Source organism: Tamandua tetradactyla, chromosome 22 (assembly GCF_023851605.1).
Source record: "Tamandua tetradactyla isolate mTamTet1 chromosome 22, mTamTet1.pri, whole genome shotgun sequence".
Taxonomy (NCBI): Eukaryota; Metazoa; Chordata; class Mammalia; order Pilosa; family Myrmecophagidae; genus Tamandua; species Tamandua tetradactyla.
Genome location: NC_135348.1, coordinates 28,271,283 through 28,294,091, shown reverse-complemented (window position 1 = coordinate 28,294,091; position 22,809 = coordinate 28,271,283). Strand labels below are relative to the sequence as shown.

Sequence of the window (22,809 nt, the reverse complement as noted above, 5' to 3'; positions counted from 1 at the left end):
AAGTTCATGCCTCTATTTGTGTTCACTGCCTCTGAAAATGGTGCTGCCATCTTGCGAACGTGACATCTGAGCCAGGAGATCATCCTAAATGGTTCCTTTTCACCTTAATCCTTCACTCCGATCCATTAGCAAATCTGGTAGATTTTACTTTCTTAATATCATGCCACCTAGCATTTCACTGGTTCACATCATCAACACTTCCTTTGGATCGCTCTGCTCGGTTCCTTACTGGTTTTCCATTTTCCCCTCGTTTTTTCTTCCTTACATCCTCCATCCATCCATCCATGAGACTTACCTTTCTCATCATACCACCCTCTTGTTTGTACTCTTCAGTGTCCTCCCAACTGCATGCAGGATAAAAATCATAATTCCTTAGCAAGTCACACTAGACTATTCATGATCCCGGTCTCCAGCCTCGGCTATTGACAGCCACTGCCCTAGCCCCCATGCTCACTCTAGCCCCACTCCCAAACTACTTTTATTTAGCTAGATGTGTCTAGCTCTTGTCTGTTTTCTCTGCCTCCAGTATCTCTATTTGGTTATTCACACAGGTAACTTCCACTTATCATTCAACTCTGAACTCCAACATCATGCCCAGGAACCCTTTCCTGGCACCAGTACTGTTTGTCACTTCCTCTCTGAGTATCCAAAGCACCCTCAACCTTCTTACTGCTGCTAGTGCCACCAGTATATCTTCCCCATTAGGCTGTGACTTTCTTGCCAGCTTTCATCGTTGTACTCACCTGCCTCTTGCAGTGCCTATCACATAGTAGGGACTCAATGAATGAGTGAAGAAACGAATAACAGAAAATAGGTCTCTGATTAGCTGTCAGGTTCAATGTTCCTAAATTCCTACTGACCCTTCAGAGGTCAACTCAGGATAACATTCTCTTTTCTTTTTTTTAGTCTTGGAAGAGAACCACCTGCTTTTCCTGAAGCTCCCACCTAACTCATAGCTCCAAGCACCCCTGGGAAAGAAGGCATGCCTTTTCACTCTGCAGGTGTAGCCCATGGACAAGTTGCTGTGTGAAAAAAAAAATAAACCAAGATTCAATATAGAATTTGAATATATCTTTTAAAGTTTTTTGTTAATATTTTAAGATGTGGTTACTAAAGCTGATTAGCTATCTCTGTGCACAGAGGTTGCCAGAAAGACTGATGTATACCCAATTGTTCATTTAATACCAGATACATCATTTGATTTGTGTCTGAAACCTGTATATGTATAATCTACCTTTGTTTTTTGGGGGGTCAAGTTCTTGACATCTTGGTTATTACAGTTTTCCTTCGTCCTTTTCTGCAGTGTTCAACTACAGGATTATGTTTTTGTATGTTATCAAACACTTCTTCTGATCCCCTCTAGATTCCTTCTTTAATTTGCATCTGTAACTTTCCCAGAATAGGCTTTTCCACATTCTTATCTATGCCATCTGTAAACTAGTTTGTCTCTTCCCCAAATTCTCCTATAAAAATCATATCTTCATCAAGGCTTTCCTGGACCATATTCAAGTTTCATGAAAATCACCAGCCACTGACAAATATGCCAAGTGAAATTCCCATTTCCAAAATATCAATCACACATTCAAAGAATCACTGAGCTGGAAGGGACCTCTTGGCAATGTTGCACCTAAACTTCTCTTGATGAGAATCTACGAGACATTTTGTTAGATGTTTGTCCATCCATCCATCTGTGAAAAATCACAGTGATTGGTTGAGAGACTGGTTCTAAACTGAACACATCATATTTGGAGACAGATGCCCAACAAATCACAGTCACCCAGAGAGAACCTTCTTGCCCATATGATCCTTCTTTGAACAATCACTGATGTTCAAACTGACGTTTGAGGAGAAGGGAGAAATGCGTCCAGATAAAACTCAAAAATTAGGGGGCACAACAGTTATGACAGACAGCAAAAAATTACAGCAGAAGAGGGGCCCAGTAATTCCCGAGGGAACTCGATACTGAGGAAACAATATCAAGAGGGTTGGAGGACTACCATGTACTGCCTTGAATATCAACATACAAATCACAAGAAGAAAGAACCTGCTGAGACGGGGTGATGTTCTTGGAGTGCTGTCTCCTACCACGCCACAATTCATCCCAGGTTTGTCCAGGGGTCTTAGACTTCCTTCTCACCTTGAACCACCTCCCACCGCTCACTAATTTTCTAGCTTTAGCTTGGCTGTAGTCCCTGCTCTAGATGTGAGAAACTGAAAACTAACCCTGGGTATTGGCCATAAGTGACTTTGTTTCTAGGCAAATTGCCTTTTACACTAGAAAAAAAATTAGCAGATGTCGGAGCCTACCTCTAGGACTACTGAACACTTTTTTTTTTATGCTTTCTTTGATTTTTTTACATGGGCAGGCACCGGGAAATGAACCCAGGTCTCTGGTGTGGCAGGTGAGAATTCTGCCACTGAGCCACTGTCGCATGGCCCTGTGCTTTCTTTTTAAATGTATCTTTATACTTTGAGTATTTTCTATAAGAAGTATGCATTATTTTGATATTTGGGAAAAGGAAAAATGGTTTCAGACAGTAATTTCTTTTTTCCAGTTTTGGCTGTGGAAACACTGTCTGTGTTGAGAATGAATGAACAATGGGAGAGGGTCCAGAGGGCCACAGCCAAGTCCATGACCCATTTCACACACGGAAAAGGTGCACATGCTATTGATTTCTGGAAGATTAAACACAGAATTTTAAAAACTCTAAAAAAGAAAGAGGCCACTGTACATGCTAATGCTTACTGTTATTCTGCTCAAGTGGAGGAATGCTACATAAGTGACATATTTTGAACCAATATGGTATTTGACAAACTTTTTCATGATGACTTCTGGACAAGACGGAAAAAGGTGCATTTAATTCCAAGGTAGGTTGCTTGGAAGCTGGTGCAAAGTCTGGGATCACCAGGTGTCCAGTTCTGTGTCGATCTGGGGAGAGGTCTCTAAGGGGGGTAATATGGAACTGATCTGGCTGAAGGTAGCAGATATGATAATACAAACCTGAAACGGCGAGCTGAAAATCTTTTACTAATTTCTGAGACGCTGGAAAGTTGAGCAGATGCTTAGATCAAACTTAAGTACTATAAGCTCAGAATTTAGGTTAAAAAAACCCAGCTGCACAATTCAGCATGAGAGGCAGTGGGTTAGAAGACTATGGGCTTAGGAGTCAGTGTGTTGGGCTCAAATCCCAGCACACTGGGCAAACTACTCAGCTTTACTCAGCCTCAGTATAGGTGGAAGAATTAAGAAGTACTGATTGTTCAATGTTTATCCCAGCAACTGGCTCATGGGTACAGGATGTGCTCAATAACTGGTAGCTGCTATTGTTATAAATTGTTAAATGTGGTCAGACAAGAGTTTATTATATGCAGAACACTAGGGGTTTCATTGCCCACAAGGACAGCAAGAACTGACAAACTAAGTTCAAACTTAAGCTGCAGGTTCAGGAAATAAATAACGCCATTATATTCTATACCGATGGGAAGCCATCTAGAATAGTGCTCAGTTCAGAACACCATGTTTTAAAAGACACATTAAGAGGTTGGAGGGCTTCCAGGAGACTGTGACAAGATAGTGTGAAATAGCTGAAGGAACGAGAATTATTTGGTAAGGAAAAATGGGACTTACATGGGTCATGATAACTCTTTTCAGATACTTGACGGGTTATTATACAGAAGTAAAATTATTCTGTGTTGTTCCAGAGGGCAAACCTCTAAAGTCTTCAGTAGAGTTTGCTTAACAAAAGGGAGAACTTTCCAACAGACTCAAATGATGGAAGAGACTGCTGAAGAAGCAGGGAGTTCACCATCACTGCAAGGGTTCAGAGAGGCAGGTGAGCATCCCTTAGGGGAGGTGGACAAGTTTTTATCACAACTCTTCGTTTTCTTCCCCTTCCTTCTCTAGCAGCAACAGTCTCTACTGCCTGACCCTACCAGGCTCCCTTTTATCCCCACTAATTACTGTTAGTTAAATGTAGAGACTCCTGATTTCTAACCTTTTCCACTAGGGCAGAGGGCACATTCTCCTGCACAGGTGCACATTCATCCAACAAGCATCCATTGATATGGATCAGAAGCTGTGCGACTTGACTGCGACGACAAGGAAGAACACAGAATGCTCTCAGGGGCACCTGGTCCAGGCTAGTGAGAAAACAGACCCCTAAACAGACCCCTGCAAATGGTGAGGCAAGTGCAATAACAGAAATTGACCTGAGAAATAGTTCAACTAACCCAGCTTGACTGGGGCAAGGATGGTCAAGGAGGATTTTCTGGGGGAGAAGATTCTGGAAGTTTAGTAGGGGTTGGTTAAGAAAAGCATTCGTGGCAACAGATACAATGTGAGCAAAAGAATGGATGTAAGAAACAGCCTATGGACAGGCAGCTACGATTGCAGAACTGTGAAGTATAAGGCACAGGGTGGAGGAAATGGCTCTGGAGAGGTTGAAAGGGGCAAGAATCTAGAGAGCCCAATATGAGTTCTTAAGGCTTGTATGCCGCATGCACAGACTCGCATGTATGAGGGCTTCTTGCCGAAGCTGGAGAATCCCAACTAGTCTTTGTCCTCTATAAATTATTTGTGTAATTGTTCTCATGCCCGTGTGTCTTCTCTGTTCTATGGAGCCAGGAATCTCATGTATCTAGTTCACTATATCCCCAGTGCACAGTGTCTGACAAATAGAAGGTGTTAAATAAATATTGTGTGCTTTCAATGAAAGAAAGAGTGGGTCTAGAAAGGACATAAACTCACAAGGTTGTTGTGAAATTTTGGTAAGTTGCCATATATGTCATGCTTAGAGCACCTGACTTTAGCAAGCACTAAATAAAGGAGAGCTATTATTATTATTATCCATTTGCATTTCTTTTGTTTTTTCTTGGGTGCATGGCCCAGGAATTGAACCTGGGTCTCCCGCATGAAAGGGGAGCATTCTACCACTGAACCACCCGTGCACCCAATCATTTGCATTTCTTGGTCTCCTATCTTGTTGGTTTAGTAAACCTACTGCTTAGTATCTTTGCTTTTGTGGCCACCCCTGCTTAATAAATTCTGATGAGTATTGGTGTTTGCCAAACAATAATAACCCAGAAAGAAACCCCAGGTACAGAGAGTGATGGAAATATTCAACACAATGAACCACACAATGATAAGTGAAGGAAAGGGCTGAGGAATTGATTTCCTCACAGGGACCCCTAAAGCTCCTTCTCACGGGCCTCCTGAAGCGAGCGAATAAATGGCAAGTCTCCTTTGGCAGACCAGTGGTCAAAACTTCTACCTCCAAAGTGAGTCTTGGATAAAAGGCAGGAGGACAGCTGGCAGGAAGGAATGGTCACCTGCAGACCCATTAACCCTCACGACCATCTGAGGGGAGTTCAGTCTGGTGGGGTGAAGCCAGCCCCAATGCCAGGGAGTCAGGACCGAAGGTACATATTTGGCTGTCCGAGGGGACAGTGAGCATTCTCCCGCTGCCCTCTCTGGCTTCTCCTGGCCTAGGTCTCCCTGGCCTGTGGGTGCCCTGGGATGGCTGCTTTGGCTACAGGGAAATGGACCAGGAGCTACTATGTCAAAGCAAAGTTCTGTGTATACAATGTGTTCTGAAGAGTCGGGGAGAATAGAACTTTCTCTGAGATCCCAAGGCCTTAAATAGAGGAGATTGTTTAGGGTGTGGTAAAAAGGTCATGCATAAGTCATGGATATGAACTTAACTCCAGAGAGGAGGGAAGTTCTCCTGCTATCACATTAAGCCCGGAAATAATTGAACATTCTTTTTCAAGTCCCAAAGGGATCCATTCCTGAAGGAAAATCCTGAGTCTCTTTCCTCCCCAATATGATTAAAGCCCTAAATGAAGCTGGAGCAGAGTCTGGATTCTGTGAGACTGGATGAAGGCGTCTCCTCTGAGCTGGCTGGGCTGTCTGTTTAACCCAGGAGAACAGGCATAGGACTAAAAGGCGCACGGTATTGAAACCTATTAGATTCCGGTTCCAGGGCTTCTGGTCAGATTTTGAATCAGGAGAGAAAATGAAGCTTCAGATGTTAAAAGCTCGGGGGAAGCTGAAATGACTTCAATTGCCAAAATAAACAAGATTGCTTTAATTAATCTAACTAAAAAAACCTGTTCGGCACTGGATTAAAAAAATCATGTTGATGCTGCCCCTGTTTATTTGGCTGAGTGCTGGACAGGGAGGGTATATTTAGCCTCTGTGTGCTTGCAGGGCTGCATCTTGCAGCTCGACAGGAAATATCTGGAGTCACTGCTAAAGATATCTCGGCATGTTCGGAAATTTACGAGCAGCTGTAAAAGTGGAGCTACACTGGTCAGAGGGCTGAACAGTCTCCCTTTCAAATGAGAGAAGCCACTGAATTAAACACTTGAATATACCAAGTTCATGGCAGGCAGAGTGCACCTGACACTAAAAATAGCAAAAGTGGAAGCTCTTCTGTTGCTGAAGTAGTACTGAACTGATATACTCCTTTTCTAAACCCACAAAGAGGTGAGGAGGTAGAGAGTGGGTGCTGAGATTCAAGAGTGTGTTAGAAACCATGCCACAGTCAAGGCAGTAATTTGCTACTTTTGCCACTTTTCAAAAATAAATCACTTCCCTAAGTCAGGTAAAAGGAAATAGAAGTCAATATATTATTTTGTAATAACATGGGGCATATATGGTAGCACCAAAAAGCTATTGCATACCTGGATCTGCAGTCCTGCTGACAAGCCATCCTGCTGCCAGTAAACCTTTTCTGTCTTGGTCAGGAACCATTTATTTTTAAACATCATTTTGCTGGATTCCCTTATCAGCAACCCCACGCCCTGCTCACTAATGCCTGGCTGGGAAGGTCCCCACTTAATTCTTGTGCACATGCCTGGCAAAAAGCTGCTTGCTTAAAGGTATGGATAAGGTTGAATGTGTGCGATTGTGTGCTGCTGGGCAGAGAGGCTGCTATATTTTCCAGTATGGCTAGTAGATCCAAGTACAACTTCACTTTCGTTCTGTAACCTAGGATACTACCTCCACGTTCCCTTTCGTGTAATGTGGAGATAATAAAGATTGCCCCCGGAGACCTCCGGAGGTTGTTAGTGGAAACATCATAAGCTGATGCAGGTCAAAGCACATCGTGAATTGGTAAAAGCTGAAGTGTAATGTAAGACGTTGCTGTTAGAGGACATCCCATTGGAAAGGCAGGGAAAGAATAGAAGCATCTCTATGTGATTAGGAAAAGCTGTGCACACAGAAAGCTAGCCTGGTGTTCTCTTTTTTTGGGTTGGCACCATCTTAAGCAGGCAACAGCTTTGTCCACATGCTGTAACAGAGCAGCAGGGGATACAGGACATCTTCCATTTGCTTTTAATCTCAGCTTTGCTCATTTCTGTCATTGCTGGTTATCCTCCGGCTCCAGCAGCCGCTTCTTCTCTGGACAGCTCACAAGGCAGGGCCTAGCCACGACGGGAATGGCTGCTCCGGCCACCAGTGCCTCCCCTGGGACGGGCCCCCCAGGCTGGGAGGTCCTGCTAGCTAGAAGCAGGAGACATGACAGCCTCTCTTAGCCAACCCCACTAACAGCTGCTGTTTTGGCTGCCATTTAACTGCGGTGTCTATTATTTATTTTCTTCTGGGTACAGTGGTTCATCTCTTCTCCCTTTTATCTTGTGGATGGTTAAATCTGATTTAAAAAATATATATGTTTACCATGATGGGAACTGCAATGCTTATGGACAGAAACGTATGCATATGGTCTAGAGCCAGAGGGAATATTAAAAAATGTGATTTCTTGTATTAAGATTGTGGGATTATGAATATTTCCCCCTCTTCTTTTCCACATTGTCTATAATGTTGTTAAATAGCCTCTAAAGTATAAAAGGAAAGGAAATGTAATTGGAATTTTCGCATTTTATAAAATGGCATTCGTTACCCTGAGTTTTGGCTCTCCTGGGTTTGAAAGTACAAAGTTAAAGAAATGCCACATGGGTTAAAAGCACTTCGAGGTAATAATTATATTTTCAGCCTCTAAAATATCTTAAGGGTGGCCTCCTTCATTTCAATGTATTTTTTTTTCGAGTATGTAGTAAATTGCCAAGAAAGTATGAAATTAGAAAACAAATTATAGCTGTTTTATTTGGAAAACTCTTAGAAGCCTATAACCTTTCTTATCAGTGAAGAATTAAGTATGTATTGAGCACCTTGTATTGGGTAGGTGGCGTATATTTCCCCTTAGTTCACCTTTTTTCTTATTTCTTCTCCTGCAAAGTGATTATCACTGGTTGTTTTGTAAGGAACTTGGCAGTCAACTCACTTCACATATAATGTTTTTAATCCCCAGATGCCAGCATAGTGGCAGCAAAGGAAACTTCTAACAACTTGCGGTTCCTCAAACAAACAAGCGTAAATCATTACAATATAGGCTTTGGCACCTAGGGCAACCCACCACACTCACTGGTTTTTCAGGGGTGTGCCATGGGACAGGCAGCTGCTGGGCTCCTCTAGTTTTTCTCCAGGCAAATTCAAGCTCACTGTTTCTATTAGCTCAATTTTAATACTCATTCATTCTATTTGACAAAGAGGTAAATGAAGACCTGGAGAGGCGAAGGGTCTTGCTTTTCTGGATGCCAGCAGACGAAGAGTAGAAAAGAGTAGAAAATGACCAAGGTTTACTCTAACATTGCCTCCCTGCACTTTGGTTCTGCAACCAAGATTGTGGGCAATTAGGGGACTTCGTGAGATGTTTAAGTGTTAGGTTGAGCTAGTAACTTTCAGTATTTCACTATCCATACATTGGGTTAATGAAATGTTCCTCCCCCACCTCACAAAAATATTGTGTACAAATACCAAGTGTACATATTGCCTTTCTGTGCAATTCCCCAACTCCTTAACACACCATAAATCAATTTATACTACTTCACCTCCTAAAGAAACAGCTAAAATATTAGTACAATAATAACTTCCCAGTCGGTGTAGGTGGAATTTCACCCTAAAAATGTTACACTGGGTGAGGCCCCCCCACCTCCTACATCCATTCAGCTCAGCACTAGGTCTCTTTTGGTGGCACCAGCAGATGTGCTGCTGGGCATTAGGAAAGCATGGCTGTCTAGGCTGATGTCGATCTTAGATGGTTAGGGCCACATACCAAACCACTGAATTTCCCCTCATTTGTCCTCTTCTTGTAGATCAATCATCCATGAAGTTGTTTTAGGGTGTTTTAAAAGTTTTTACAGCTTTGGTCTTACCAAATCTTGAGTTAATGAGATTCCATAAGCTTATGAAACTAGCTATGAAAATCAGGGATGCTTCTCTCACCCTCTTGAATTTGCATCTTTCAAACTTCAGGGGTGTCTTCCTGTTTCTATCTTCCTACATCAGGATTTGATGAACAAGTTTGTTTTTGCACTAGTCACGCACTTGATGATTTTAAAAACTTCAGTTATAACTCCTCCAAGTCTTTATATAAAAGTCTTCCAAATTTATTCTCATATAGTATTTTTAAGATCAAAAGCTCTTAACTTTGGTCTAAAGATCCTAAGTTATCCATGGAGGGGCATGAAATTGCACATAAAATGGGGTGTACATACATGCATTTCTCTGGGCTAAGGAACTTCAATAGATACTCAAAGAAGAGTCTATGACCCCAAAAAGTTAAGAACCAACACACTTTATCACTTTGTTCCTCCTTTAACTTTCTTTAGCTCTGCTTAGTTATTTCTTGAGATGTATTGGCCAGAACAGCATATAATATTTTAAGATAAGGATATGTCAAAATTCTGAACAAGATTATTTTGTTTTATTTGTAATTCTTGGCCATATAATGGCTGCTATTTTGGTGATCTTTTTTTTGGCTGCAGTAGCTGCCACTGGATCCATGTTTTGAGAGAATGGTATACAATTTTATTCTCATGCCCATTTTCTGTGTGGAATCCAATATGCTGGAATATCATCATACCATTAGTACAACCTAATTTAGATTATTTTCCCTAGATAATTGCCTTGCATTTCTTACATTGAATCTCATCAGCTACTTGTGTACTTATCTGCCTTAGTTCTGTCAGAACTTATGGAATTTATAATGTTGATTTGACTTTTCAGTTCTCTGCCAACTTGTGTATTCTCTCATATACTACCCTTTCTAAGCAATTTAGAAATAAACGACCAATTCCATATGGCAGACACAAGTAATTGTCCACTAAACATCCATGCTACTCTATCCATATTAGAGAGTTGTGACAGGGCAGAGGCTGCCTGGCTGGGACCACAGTTCCAGTCTCTCTTGCCTCTAGATTGAGCCATTTAACCAATCCTTGCTAGTGGGATGCAAGCAGAAGTAAAAGGTGACCCTTGAGTCTGAGTTGGTTAAGAACAGTGCCTTCTCCATCTTTTCCTTCTATCTGCTAATGGGGTAAAGAGGACTCAGGGATCTCGCTGATGGCAAAGACCAAGAGGAAATAAACCTGGGTTCCTAATTTCAATGGGAAGTAAAGGTGTCTGATGACTAGAAACACCCACATCAGACTGTCAGGTGAGTGAGAAGTAAGCATCCAATATACTGTTCCCATGAAATGTAGACGTTTTATGTATTTTAGCTGGTAGCATTCATACAAGCCATCATTTTGCCTATTCCTATTCATAGGAATTTCCATTTCTCCCAATCCTTTATGTGTCCATGTCATTTTTTCATTCATAAGAAAAAATGTCTCTTTGTAAAATCTCAGTGTCTAAAATATTTTAATAGTGGAGACTGTCAAAGATTTTTGATAGTCTTATGCCATAGACTTAAGTTACCTGACCAAATTTCAAGTTCCAGTAAAACACATCTAAAAAAAGTATTTTTGATTCTTAGAATACAAGCTGCTTTATAATTCCCAGGTATTAGTATTTATTATTGCTCAGATTAATCTGGCCTTAATTCTATAATAGTTATGCAATTAAGCATAAACACTTTTTTGGTTAATCTAAGTACCTCCTAATGATCAACAGCAATGTAGATAAGTAAAGTCAAGTCCTTAAACGTCAATATTTTTGAAATCAAGCAATATCACTGTGAATTGCTGATGCTACTCTTACTTCCACAACAATATAGACAAGTCGGTCTTGGTGGGTCAAGGCGGCAATCGGTTCTGCTAAGAGTGACATGGTTTGGGCTGATATATGGGGTCTGGGTAGACAGAAGTCAAGGCCTAATAGCTATCAGGTTATCCTGGACCAGAAGCTGAATATCCTCTAACAACTTGCTCTGCCTTGGATTAGCAGTGTTCTCCTCCCCCTTTTCTTCCAGAGGGTAACAGAGGACAAGACTGTTTATACTCACTTGGCCTCAATCAGCATTGAAACAGTATCCATGACCTTTCCCGCATCAGGGAAATGTTTTGTTTGAGCCCCCATCCTTGCTGTGGCTGCTTTAGTAAGAGCATCATGTTTAAGGGGGGGGGGGGGGGGTTCCACTCTGTTTTCAAAGCTCACCTCCTGGTGAATTCACTAAAAGAATCCCAAGTCTCAGCACTCTCCCAAAGACACATCTCAGGAACACCGAGAACAAAAAATGCTGCTTTGACTAACCCTGCTCCTGTCCATTGTTGCTATAATCCATACGATGGGATAAAGCCATTTGCATGACACTGACACTCTAGTTTTAGGATAACGAGCCCTTTGTTGGGAGATTATTTTGAGTCATTTATTTTACAGGAGACTGCAAGACTTAATAGTACAATCACTGGGAAAATCTACCTGGACATATGATGACTAACAACCAGCAGTAAAATATGGGTGACTCTGAGGGCCTTACATGTCAGAGCTGCTTATCTCAGGAGAATTCAGAGACATCTTGAGAAATATGTTCATTACATCTGCATATGAATAAAAAATGATGATATTAGAAAAAATCTTTGGTCACATTTGGCTCAAACAGACGTAGGACTCCTTAGAGTCCAACAGTTATTCCCAAGGGCAAAGATAGGGGAAGGGAAACAGAAGCCACACTTAGTACTTAATTTATAATAAATACTTTTTTCTTTTAAAAGGACTATTCTGTTTGTACCTGTGGCAACAAGCACTTCCCAATCTAAGAGATGAGGAAGAGAGAGAGTTGAAGCAGGACAGAATAGAATATTGATGTCAGTGAGTGAGATAAGTACTTAGTTGGAAAGTTGCTCTTTTTTTTCCTAAAAAGAACATGCTTGGCCCTGCTTCTGGAATCTCCCCTGGAATGAAGCCAGTCAACTGTCAGTCTCCTTTTGGGATTAGTTCAGCCCAAAGGTGAACTCCAAATAACTTTACATATCTGGCCCCTGGTAAATTATTACTCAATAAAGTAAATGACATAGGGAAAGTTTTTTATCTTGAAAAGTTTTTTATCTTGCCATGTACATTTATAAAGCAAAATAGGCCTGCGGAAAGGGTGAGTGGTCAGGACTGCGGAGGGGGATATATTGAAGATTGCTTGAGAAGACAGGTTGGAAAGGTTTCCCAGAGTTTTTGAAAGAGGGACCACTGAGTAGATGCTGCAGTACACTTTAGAAAATGCTACAGGATTGCTGGGTGTGGTGAGGATGCTTTATAGAAAGATCCTTCCTAATGGATCCCCCAATATCTTCCTTCTTGAGAGCTCTCTATGGCATACTGAATCTCTCCAACTCCTCTCCATTTATGAAGTTGTCACTCAAAGTTAAAACTTTGGTTCATAAAGTGGCAGTGATGCTTTAGGCTGCATATCTAACAAATGTGGGATCACAGCCACTCTCCTTTGAAGAGCCTCTGTTTGGGGAAGGGTTTGGGGCATACCATTATTAGTCAAAGAATCAAAGTTGTTTCTCACAGTGCGTCTAAGACTGAGTCTCATGCTACTGGCTGATGGCCCTCAATGTAACAAACTCCCACAATACAGTGGGACCCTTTTTGCAGGGTCCTTTCTAACTATCCTGATGAGGAGCTATTTTAAATAACTAAATGCATAAATAAAATGACAGGTAATAAAGAAGTCCCTCCCTTCCCTGAAAAAGGGAAATGTTTCTTTGGGCATCAGCACTAATGCTCCAAGACACTTTATCCCATCAGCAAACAGTGGGAAGAAGATTCATTAAAATAGAAATCATTAGTTTCTATATTAGTGATTAGAACTATAGGATGTAAAACCACAGGCAAAAATTTACTAGTTAATCGACACCTTCTCCCTTCAGAGTTTAGCTGTTGGGAATAATTTTTTGGTTGAGAAAATCGAGAATATTAAAGATTTCTTAGGGAGCCCTTAGTTTATCAGATGGCAAATTTCTCAGGCGAGGCCAGGGTTTCTTTATTAGGTGAACCAGAGGGACCACTTATACCAGATTCAGCCATGGATGCTTTGAAGATAGGAGTTCCTGGGCTCCATCCCAAACTTTTGGACGTCTGGGGGTGGGGCTTAAGAATCTGCATTTTGAACAAGCTTGGGAGGTGATCTGAAAACACGCTGAAGTTTAGGAATTATTATCTATGTCTTCAAAGCCCCCCTTTTTTAATGGGGAAAAAATGGCTATTTTAGTTTTTCAGGTAGATTTCTTTCCCACATAGATCACAGAAATTTTTAACAAATAGTCACAACAGTACTGGCCCTCCATTTACTTTTATGTGTATGACAGACCTAAAAGGAAAGGCTGTCCAAAAAGGGAAGAGGTTAGTGAATTTCTATCACTGGATGTATTCAAGTGGAGGCTGGAAAACCATTTATCAGGGATACAACAGAAAGGACTCAAGTGTCGGCAGAGGGCCCTAATCCTGAAATAATGTGTTGCATTTTTTCCAGCTATACGATCCTAAGATAATAATTAACAAAACCAGCTTTACTATAACAAGTACTATATTTTTCAAAGACTAAGCGTATATTCAGAAATTGTACCAGTAGTTTGTAAAACAAGCAAGAAAGCCAGACTATAAAACTATAATGTCCAGAAGTTGAGGATAGGTTAACCAATGATGATCATTAGCTGTGATTTCAGCTTTTAGTTTTATTGGCCGAACATCATGGCTGAGCTCATGAGGACAGACCGATGAAAGGCCAAAAAGTCAGGCATCTTCTCCTTGGTCTACATGATCACAAGTTGGTCTACGCTATCCCAAGTACTGCTATACCCAGCAGCACTGACCGCGTGCTGAGCCTTCCACCCTTCATAAGCTCACAGAACTTACACCCTTCCCAATGCTGCAGGTTCTTCAACAGCAAAAGAATAATATCATTAAATGACCAGGGAAGTACAATTCTCAAGGGGATCGATGACAGCCTGCTGATTGGTACTTCACTAGTCAAGAAAGTGAGTGTACAGGGCTCATCCTTATTACAAAAAAAAGAAAAAAAGTCCAAACGTATACAGGAGTAAGTGGGGTTGGCATATGACCAAAGGCTCAGTGTTAATGGAAGAGAGAAGATGGGTCCATGCAAAACAAAAATGAAAAAGAGATTCTGAAGTTCCCCAATTGATTAAACTAATAAGAAGGTAAGCCAATTGAGAGGAAGAGGGAATAACTTGTGGGGTTGAATTATCTGGCAAAACCATTTACATTTATTATATTGACAGTATGCGTGCCAAATCACCACACTTCAGTTCATGTTGTGTGGACTGCACACAAGCATCTTTCCAGTTGTGGACTCAAACTTGAAATATGCACTTTGAGGCGATGACTGAGAAGTGCTCAGTTTGATGAGAAACTATAAACAACAGGGCCACCACCCAGTCACATTTATGGATTGCTATTAATTGAGCACTTTCCTTCTTGAAACAGTTTGCAAGTTTCTGGAATCTAAAACAAATAGGATTTAAAGCAAGCCACATCTGACCAACTTGTGTTCAGCTGAATCGTGCACTCCAAAAAAACATGTTTTTAATTTTAATCCCATTCCTGCGGTTGTGAACGCATTGTAAATAGGACCTTTCAAAGATGTTATTTGTAGTTAAAGTGTGGCCAACTAAATCAGGTTGGGATTAATCCAGTTTACTGGAGTCCTTTATAAGACAGAAGAAATTCAGAAAAGGGAGAGGAAGCCATGAAGGGGGAGCCAGAAGCTGGAAGCCAGCTGGAACCCAGACATAAAAAGAGAGGACATCACCAGGTGATGGGAAAACTAAGGAATCCCAAAGATTGTCGGTCACCCCGAATGTCACCAGTCCTGGAAGGAAGCAAGCCTTCTAGCCTCCAAACCCAGACGACAATACATTTCTATTGTTAAGCCAACCAATTGTGTGATATGTGTTATAGCAGCTGGGAAACTGAGATACATACTTTAAGGCAGGTAGGTCATGGGATCTTCATTTTGTCTCAAATGTCATAGAACAGTGTCATGGGACAGCAGGGTGCCAGTGCTTGGTACAGCGCTAAGCCTGAATATGCCCATCACCAGGGTGGAGCTTTGGTTTGCTCCTCTTTGGATCTCGGAACCAGAAATAGAGTCCAGAAGGAACCCCACATTAACTATCGATCTGTACAAATCCTCCCCAGCATCTAGCACAGTTGATAATCATTTATTTAATTGGGTGACTGTTTCTCCTGCGAATCTGTAAGCAACATGAGGCCAGAAACTACAATTTGGGTCACAGTTGTAGCTCAAGTGCCAGCACTGTGCTTGGCACAAATTATAAGAGGTCCTTCTCTAGCTGTCAGAAAGGATGGATGGAAGGATGAAGGAATGAATGAACAAGAGACTCTAGAAGTAATTAGGGCTCAATCCTGTAGCCCTCTTCTAAAAATAACACCCTTCTAGGGGACCCTGGTATTTTAGATTCAGAGATCACGAAGTGTAATTTTGTGAGGTATGAAAAGGATTTAAATTCTGTGTTGGTTCATTAATGATCAAGACAGGAAGATTCCCAAGAAGGAAAAAAAAATAAGGGAGGGGAGGACAGCAAGAGGAATTCATGTTTAAAAACTAGCTGAAGATTTATAGTAGTAATTTTTTAACCTTAGAGATGAATTATTCTAAACCATGATAACGGAATTCAGTGAAAACAGCAATTGCAGACCTGCCTGAACTGTTATATGATATTTTATTGAATCTTCATGCTGCAAAATTGGTGGAAATTAAGCTGTTTTTAACTTACTTTGGAGGAAAGAGAAATAAATGGGTGTGTAAATGTTAAACAGGTTGAGGACATGTCTTTTAGTGCAATTTGATAGCTATATCTAGGATATGAGCCAAACTCTCTTTTTGGGAAAACTTACTTCTAGAATGCTAGCAATCCCCAAATCCATAATCGTGAATTACACGGGTCTGAGAATAAGAGGAAAAGTCACCATGACGAGAAAGAAAGGATAATGCAGGGGCATTTGGGCTTCTCAGGGCTGCATGGTATATGATTCTCTGGGTTTTATACTGCTCCTTCCTCAGCCCTCAGAACTCTTAATCCTATTTTCATTGCCCTAGGTAAACTGGGAAATATTTTCTCCTCCTAGACTGCAGTTACTCACACAATAAACAGGTAATAAACATTTTATTGCTCTAAGCAACTTCCTGCTACGCAGGCAGGCAGAACAGAAAAGACTGTGCATAGAGTAACCCCTTAATGGAGTGCACCCTCTTCCGGCTTGGGGAGAGAGATCAGACCCTGCTGGGGCGCATTAGCTGGCCCTCTTGGTCTAGATTCCTCTCTGCTTGAGGCTAGTGGGGAAGATTTGATTTCACCAAAAGGTAATTTAGTTGCCATTTCAAAGCTCTGTCTAGCTAAATTAAGGATAAGGAATGAAACAGGAGTTTACAATCTCTCAGGTTAAACCATCAGCTGTGAGCTTAGAAAGCAAAAGAAAGAGCAGTTAGCCACCGAGTGAAGTGGTTCTGGGGACAGACTGCCTGTTTGATTTCGGGTTTGCATTTTATCTTCCAACAAATGCTTGTTTCATTGTTATTGTTTCTGTCTTTCCCATGTATCAAATCAAATAGTGGCTATCATCTATTGACAATGTGAAAGGCACAGTGAACAGCTCTGACATTCTACTTTTCTGCTGTATTTAGGGTTCCCTCAAAAGCCTGTTTACCTTCAGCTGAATTTAAAGCATTCTGAGGTTCCAACTGCTTAGGAAATATTTCAGTTTTCTTTCATGCTTGGAGGTACAACTTGCAACTGTTCGAAGATTCTGCACTTTTCCCTATCTCAGGGATATAAGAGCAGAGCCAAATATCAGCTGATAAGACCTCCTTCTATCACTTCCATTAACTTATTTATGATAAATAAGAAATCCTGCATAAGTATTTTCCACCAAATAGCATGCCAAATATAAATGTATTAACCCCAAAGCAAATGATAAATGGGTCTGAATACGCAAATTTTCCAATTTGTGTAGCTAGAAAAAAATGATTGTTTTGTAAACCAATGGGCTCTTTGATGTCAATGGCAGTTAATTTATGGGATTTTGCTCTAATTTTATTTGGAATATTAATTTTTTGTTGTATTCTCTCTTTTTTTTTTTGCATAAGTGTTGTGATAGTGTAACGAGAACTGTAATGTAACTTGCCACATGTCTAAATAGGTATGTTTGAGATCTGATCATGCTGAAGAGGCAGCTGTTTTGACACAGGGCCATAGAAACCCACACACTCCCATTCTGCTTTTTCTTTTGAACCTTTTTTGGGAAGGTTAAGGAGGTGACTCTGCATATTAGGTGATAATTGATTAGAAAGCACTCTGAAGTCACATGCTGATAGGTAAGTGAAAAATGCCACAGCTACGGGCAGCGGGAGGAAGGCGTGCAGGACAGAAGTGGGGCTATTGGCCATATTGGCAGGAGCACTCAAGTAGAGTTAGCCTTTCCCTGAACTGTCTTTGGGAGACAAAAACAAGATAGAAACACACCGAAAGCAGATACTTGCAAAGGGAAGTGCTGAAACCCCCAAATGAAAGGCACAAATACCAAGTGGCAAAGCAGGGTGAAAACAGAAGCAAAGGGGCAGAGTTCCCCAGTGGGCCATTACAGGTCAGCAAGGCAGAGCGCGCGTGGAAAAAAATTCACCATCCTGGGGTGGCTTAAAAAGGCAGTGACATACAAGGGCAGGAAATAATCCTTGTTTTACTGTCATTAGACCGTTATTAGACTTCTGTGTCCTACTTTGGCTTTAGCATTTAAAAAAAATGACAGGTAGAAAAGCCAGCGACGGTCATGATTAAAGGGACAGGAAAAAGGTTCTCCAAAGTAAGATGAAAGGCTTCAGGTTGTTTTTCTGGAAAAAAAAAAAAGGTTAATGGGTCAAAGAAAGGAGGGATTTTGGAGGGATACTGGTTAGCTCCTCTCCATATAGACGGAGGACTGAAAAAAAAAACAGGCTTAAATAAAAAGCTTCAGAGCATTCAGTCAAATAGGAAGAATAACTTATGGAAAGGCAGAGGTATCAAAACTATAGACAGGCTAATGTGGACCTCAGACCTAACATGTCCAAATTAGAATTTCTGATTCTTCTTTCCAGGTACTCCTGAAATCATTCCTGTTTTAGAAAACAAAACTTACAACTATCCTGTTTTCAAAAAAAAAAATCCTAGAAGTCATCTAGTGTCTTCCTTTCCTTGCCCACCCCAGTCTAGTCCTCCAGCAGATCTTAATAATTGTACTTACAGAGCAAAGTCTGACTGACCACCACCCACCCCACTTGCTGCAGTCCTTCCAAGCAGGGAGAATCCTGTATCCTTCTTCAATCCATTCTCCATACAGCTGCTTTTTAAAGCAAAAAGGAGACCACATGACTCTCCTGCTTAAAACCATCCAAAGATTTCCCCATCATGCTTAGAATAAAGCTCCCACTCTTCATCATGGCCTTCAAAGCCCTGCATCACTGGCTTTGCCCACTCCAGAGGCCGGCTCTCTTCAGTCTTCCCTCGCCCTTGCTCACCTTAGCCACGCTGACTTTCATGCTGTTTCTGAACAAGCCCCCTTTGTTCCATCTTTGCACAGGCTGCTGCCTCAACCTGGAACACTCTCGCTTTGGCTCCTCACTTCCTGGCTCCATTGTGTCATTCAGTTCTCAACTCAAAACGCCGCCTCTTCAGACCTTCTCTGGCCACTAGGAATGTGCACTCAGCACGGAACCTTACCTATCTTGTTTAAGCCTCTAAATGTACTTGACACATTGGAGGAACTCAATAAAGACTGGCTTCATGAAAAAATAAATAAACTATAAAAGCAGGCTGTTACTTGCTATCCCAGGAGAGCTGAAGATGAGAAAAAGAGACTGTTGTGGATGGTTTTATATTTTCCATGGAATAGATGATCTTTGGGACCCAGTCAGAGAATCATAGCAATGTGCATCTTTGAATCGGGAGCCTTGCCCATTCCACTAAGGTCCCAGAGAAGGAGTTAAACCAGTGTGGCATCATCCTTACCTGGAAGCTTTCTAGAGCAAGAGAAAAAGCATAGGGGGTTCACTGTGGGTATCTGAGGGTAGTCACAGTACAGGAAGAAGACAATGGGGATAGAAGGCTCCTTATCCCACTCTCACACCATTGAGTCACACGAGGATGAACAGCCATGAGAGACTACTGCTCCCTTACTCCTCCTGTAAACTAACCCCTATGTCTGCCTCCGGAACATTTACAAGGCCCTTGTGATTCCAAGTTCCCATAGGAAACTGTGAGCCAGCCTAAATCTGCCTTTACATAGCCCTCTTTGATTCAGAATTGAACTAAGTGGGATGTGAAGCTCACTGGAAGACACGATTGCATGATTTCTACAGGTATCACATGCAAGGACTTGTCTCCCCAGCCAGTTTGCCAGGGACCTAAGAGCCTATTAATAACTTATAATTTATTTTTGTCCTATAGCTTCCCAAAGAGCTGAGGACGGTTTTTCACTAGGGCTCTATAAATGTTAATAATTGATAACTGTATAGTTTTTTAGTAAGCTTCCTTGCCCTTCCATTCAAAATCCCAAGTGTTATCATTAGGCGGCTGATAGAAAAGGAAGACAATTGAAATAAATAGACAAACTTTACTTAAAAAATAAATTATAACCCCTCCCCTGGGAAAAAAAGAGTGGTCACAATTTTGTGATTTTTAAAGCAATGGCTCCAATTTTTTTTTATGTTTGATTGCTCCTATAATGTTTGAGAAAGGACAGTAAAATCTCCTGAAATTTAGAAATTCAAGTTACTATCTGCTTGTGCCTTTCAATAAGTATTTCTTAGAATAAATCTGTATCCTGGGATTTGCTAGAGATACATATGACAGTAGGATATGATGACAGACTGGGCCATGGACTTGATTCTTTATAAATCAATAACTGGAGGAGGGGTGAGGGACTGTCCACTCTGGTGATTTCATTTTCAGCCACAGCTGGCCAGATTGCTTATCGGAAAATAAAAGTCATGGCAAATTGAGCTTGACAATAACTAGGCTTGACTATGTATGCCCCTTCTCCACACTCTGCAATTAGAATATGTGGAGGAGGGGAGGCCAGCAGGGAGAGACTTCTCCCTTACTCGGCCACAGATCAGTCTTGGTTTATTTTGTAGGGCACAAACCATATGTTACTCGTGCAAGTGTTGTCTTCTTGCTGACCCACCCACTCTGCGCATTCTTGTGGCTCTCCGCCACCTGAGTCACAGCTCTTTCTGACTTCCAGGCTCCTTAACAAGTGGATGAGAACCTGGAGCTGTGCTGGCCAATGCAGTAGCCATTTTAAAACTAAAAGTAATTTAATTGATTAAATGAAACATTCAGCTCCTCAGCTGAACAGTTCCAAGTGCTCAGAGGTCACATGCGACTGGTGGCTACAGTATTGGACGACACATGTCTTATCAGACAGCCCTGATCCAGAAAACTCATTTGGTGCTAAGAGGCCCTTCCTTTTTTGGTCACAGATTTTGAGGTCTTTATTGTGAGGAAGAGAATTGGGTCTGTTCGAATTTGAGAATTCCCTGGGTGCCCTGCATCTATCTGTAAAGCAGCCACCACAATATTGTGACTCATGACACATTTCAAGCAACCTCAAGCCACGGATCGATTCTGAGCTAACCTCCAATTTTTCAATAGAAACATAAACTGAGTATATGTTTATTCTACCAAAATGCACCTCAGGAATATCTGCAAAAGATACATGGAATGAATGCTTTATCTTGTATTTGCTTCCTTTTCATTGTTATTCACAAATGATCCTTGACAATACTGCTTTTTATCCTCCATGCGTGGCTATGCATGTCTCTCCCATTTCTGATGACAGAGAATTACTGATAATTCACCTGTGCTCACGGGACGGTGACTGAGTTCCTAACTTCATCCTTATTAGGATGCTCAACATCCCCTTTCCCTGTACCCAGTTCACTACAAGGGTTTCACTAACTTCTTACACAGAACGCATTGCTCTCTGGACATTGCTCGCACTGCGTATTATGAATTCTTAATTTATTTACTTCCCTCAAAGGTGTTATACATCATCACTGAAAAATCAAGTCACAGAGGAAAACTTAGAAACACTCCAAAACATGAAGCCACACAATGCACCCTTTCCTATTTGGGTCAGAATTTGAAACTCAGTAGTTACACTTCTGAGATGTGAACAAAATTAAAGTGGAAGACTCTATACATTTAAACAGATATACAACCCGGAGTCCTCTTGTTTGAAAGGTGGGGGCATGGTATTTAAATGTGATTGATTTCGATAGCCCAATTCTACTACTAGATTGGATTTATGGCACGAGCTTTCTTCCAGTGATTTCGGAGCATTTTCCTATATTTAATCTGCTTTGCACACACATTATGGTTATTTTCTCCGTACTGGCCTCATTTGTTCTCCTGCATTAGGCAGGATTAGCTATTATTATCCTAATTTCATAGGTGGGCAAACGGAGACAGAAAGCAGTAACGGACTTGGGCTTCACACAGGGCAGTGAATTGTGGTTTTACTTTCAGGACACTGAGCAGAGCAAAAGCTGATTTTATGGCTGTGGCATGTGGGCACTGGTTTTAAAGCCAGCTCCTCCATGGTGATACTGCCCCTTCTTGAAAGCTCGAGAAAACATCTGGCACTGCAAGGTTATGATTGAGAAGAATCAATAGCATAAAATGTTAAGAATAATAAAATCTATTCACAACATTTTCCTCGTGTGCAACCACTCTGTTTATGCCATTTATTTAGATAACAATGCAATTATCAGTTTGACCCAATCAAAACAGAGTCTCATTGAATGCAGGGGGATGCTGGGTTCCACAGGAATGATACCAGAGAACACTAGCCTGAGTTAACTTGGTGGAAAAGGAGGATAGGAAACCCAATGCGACCTGAGAATTACAGCTACATCTATGTGCCTCGCCCATAATTATAGTCAAATCAGTTTTTAAAATCAGCCAAAACACTTTTTGAGCAATTTAACTGGATTTCCGGCCCACCTGACATAAAGAAACTTACAGTTCATGTGGCACATAGACAGAAGTGTTAGATCATGTACACATGCATACAGGACTTCCTTGGGTGGCTCACCCCACTTTCACAGCGCTCTTAGGAGGGGCAATAAACACACTGCTTTGAGACGGGCCTTCCTTGTACCTCTTTTGGAGGGCCTGGAAAGTATGGCAGCGACAGCCAAGGAGCAGTTGCAGTGTAGCTGTTGAGCCCCTTTACTGTGGGGTCGCTGGCTGGAGCTCAGACTGGGGAATGTGCCTGGAAATCACAGTGCCTGTGGAGTGAGGCTCCACTCTAAACAGGAAGTTTTGCTGTCAACCATGCAGCTTTAGGGCTCAATTTGGGAATCACCCCTCACTAAAGCCATTTTTCCCTCCATATTTTGGACGGGGATTTGAAAATTTTAAGTATGGCCTTATAATTTTATTTGGTGCTCTTTCCTATCCTCCAAATTTGGATTTATGGCTGCCTATTTGCAGTGTCTGGGAACC

At 41.4% G+C, this 22,809-nt stretch overlaps 1 protein-coding gene and 1 long non-coding RNA gene across 5 annotated transcripts in view; one reads left to right on the top strand and one right to left on the bottom strand.

Moving 5' to 3' along the window:
* Positions 1-22,809, bottom strand: part of MAML3 (mastermind like transcriptional coactivator 3) — a 408,040-nt gene that overhangs the window by 40,770 nt on the left and 344,461 nt on the right. The gene's annotated exons all lie outside the window — the stretch shown is intronic.
* Positions 7,024-11,840, top strand: LOC143666299 (uncharacterized). Its single transcript, XR_013167516.1, has 3 exons — positions 7,024-7,136; positions 10,386-10,499; positions 11,663-11,840. It is a non-coding gene; the product is annotated as an uncharacterized LOC143666299 (long non-coding RNA).